Source organism: Rattus norvegicus, chromosome 13, assembly GCF_021556685.1.
Source record: "Rattus norvegicus strain SHRSP/BbbUtx chromosome 13, alternate assembly SHRSP_T2T, whole genome shotgun sequence".
NCBI lineage: Eukaryota > Metazoa > Chordata > Mammalia > Rodentia > Muridae > Rattus > Rattus norvegicus.
In genome coordinates, this window is record NC_141546.1 from 59,954,062 (window position 1) to 59,956,961 (window position 2,900).

Genomic DNA, 2,900 nt, shown 5'->3' on the forward strand with positions numbered 1-2,900 from the left:
TCTCCCTAAGTTTAGCCATAGAATGGTCCCGGAGTGATCGAGGTAAAAACAACATTCTTCTCTCAAAGCAGCACATAGCCCTCTTTCTTTAAGGAATATCAGGTCTAATCTTCTCCTATTTTGAAGGACTACCTCTGAGAGGGAGGTTAGGTATTCTTGGAGGTCAGCTAAAAAGTCTTTAGGATTCCAATCTGAACACAATCTAAACCTATACACCAAGGTCATGACTATCTTAGAACTTTTAAACTTATGGTCCCTGAGGCACAGTCCCAAGAAGTGTTAGGAGTATTCACATATGTAATGTTACATCATTTGTAATAGAAATCAAGCCTATCTCTATATTTTTCTCGATGGAACCAAGGGCAAACATGAAATTCTTGTTTCTAAAGCACACTCCTCAAGTGAGCATTATAGCAACATCCCAGTCACGTCTCTGATGTATCCACTTATCTGATGTGCAAGTCTAGGGAGCTTTTTGAAGATCTGAGTGTCCCTCTAGGTCCCTGCTCTCAGCCCCAACGGCTAGTATGTGGCTGGTGAGGGCTGAGAATTGACGGCTGTCAGGGTGGTCAGCAGCACCAGGTACGGTCCTTTCCAGCGAGGCTCGAGTGTCTGGGCTCCGTGTCATTGTATGTACCTACAGTCTCCGACCTGGAACAGATGAGATGTCTTGTAGGTCCCTGGGGCATAGGCTGCTGCCAGCTGTGAGCAGATTTCTTTCTGTATCACCTGTAGGTCTTTTAGCCTGACACATAAATCATTATTACTATGACATGTTGGTTCAGTAACATCATCTAATACAGTCAGAGGATCTGAGGCCCCATATAAGATCTCAAAGGGGGTAAAGCTGAATCTGGAAGGGATATTTCTTGCTCTGAAGAGAGCGAGAGGGAAGGAGTGTCACCCAGTCTGTGCCAGTCTCCATGGTCAATTTAATTTGGTCAGAGTCTCTTTTAGAGTTTTATTTATTTACTCTACCTGTCTTGAACTTTGAGGTCTGTAAATATAATGTAATTTTCAATCAACCTCTAAATACTTGGCCACACCCTGGCTTACCTTGGCAACGAAAGTAGGGCCATTGTCTGACCAGATTACCTTGGGCATTCCAAATCGGGGGAAAGATTTCTTCCAGTATCTTCTTGGTGATTGTAGAGGCCGTCTCTTAGTCCAATCCCAGTTCCCAGTGGCTGTCTCTTGTAGGCCTGTAACCAGGATAGGCTCCTGCATAGCCATTTTCTGAGCCACTTTATCTGCTTTGTTACTGTCCTATGCCACTGAATCTCTTCCTTCTGATATCCTGAGCAACGAATAGTACTCACAGTTGTTGGCTTCACCAGGGCATCCAAGAGATGGTAAAGGCATCTGCAGCGCTGATGTGCTGGGGGGTAGAAGTTCAACCATCCCAGATGACATTGTGTTGTCCACCACGGCAGCACCCACTTATCTCTGACCTTCATGAAGAGAACTGTTCCCGTCTGTGGACAAGGTCCTCGGCTTTCAGCAGGGGTCAATCAGCCAGTCGCAGAGGTCTTTCCTCCACCCATGGGCTTCTGCCAGTGCTTGACACTTGTGCTGTGGTGGCTCCAGGTCAGGATTGGGCAGCAAGGTGACCAGATTGCCCCCAACAGGTGGAGAATCTAGTCCATGTCATCTGATCAGTGATCCCATCCTCTGGGACATTTCATTTAAAGGCAAAACATCAGCCACTCCACCGCAGTTTAAGTCCTGGATTGGGTGATAATTGTCAGAGCCCAGCTGGCAGGAATGATGTGTTCCAGGCAGAACGGCACTAAGCCACATACACACATCTCCCAGCATCAGGTACTGGTGCACTGAGACAGGTCTTAAGCTCCACATACACAGTCTGTAGATATGCATACACATGGCCTCACCCAGCCATTTTAGCCCACACAAGCCATTTTGGAGAGCAATTTTCTCATGAGCAAGGGATAGGGGCAGTCAGGGATGACCATGAACTAGTGGGTGGGTTACCCGGCCCACGCCAAGGTCCACTGTTCTTCGGGCAGTCCATAAGTATTGTTCGTTGCCAGTAGCCCCTTGCACTCAAAGTCTTTGGATATTGACCCACTGGGGGGGGCATAGGAGCACAGAGCATTGGGTCCCTGTATCCACACTTCCCTTCTATCTCTGTACATAGCCAGCACTCTAGGACCAAGAAGCTCTCCAGTGGCCCCTCTTGTTCTTTCTTGGGCAGTCCCTGACCCAGTGTCCTTTTTCTTCGTATTAGGCACACTGATCTTTAGCCAGGAATTCTCTTCTGTTGCCAGGTACTATCTTCCTAGGTTCCCTAACTACTGTGGCCAGTATATGTTCCTCTCTTGTCTCTTTCTCTTCCTCAGTCTCTCTATCTGTATCTTCTACAGCTATTAGTTGCTGTCTACTTTTGTGCACCGACCCTGAACCATATATCAACCTTATTTTCTCTGCAACTTACAACAACTCTCTCAGTGACTTAGCTAAACCCTTCAAGTTTCTGTATCTTTTTCTTTATATCTTTTTCTTACTTTAGCCAAATTGGTGGGGCATTTTCTAGCCCTTCTGAGACCCACCCTTGGAGCCTGGCAGCAGACCTGGCACTCCCAACCTTTAGGCGTTTTGAAGTCAACAGGCAGAAGTGAGGGCCTTCCATCCGTGTCTGGAACATTTTTTCTGGCCTCTAGTAGGATTCCGTCTTTCCTGGGTGGTAAAGAAGACCTGTAACAGTTACTAACAAGCATCTCAAATGGGATGGTGAGAAAACAAGGGAATCTTGAGAATAGAGGTCCACTGAAGAGGACAAATAGCATTTAGTCACACAGCTAAACCAGGAGGCCTTCTTGGGACAAAAAGGCCGTTGTAGAAATAAGCACAAGCTTTGTTCCTGTGAAACAGAAAGGCAA

General features: G+C 46.7%; 1 long non-coding RNA gene across 1 annotated transcript; it reads right to left on the reverse strand.

The window, feature by feature from the left end:
* Positions 1-356: 356 nt before the first annotated feature.
* Positions 357-2,374, reverse strand: LOC148001660 (uncharacterized). Its single transcript, XR_015635528.1, has 2 exons — positions 1,320-2,374; positions 357-1,202 (listed from the first exon to the last, which is right to left on the reverse strand). It is a non-coding gene; the product is annotated as an uncharacterized LOC148001660 (long non-coding RNA).
* Positions 2,375-2,900: the final 526 nt, after the last annotated feature.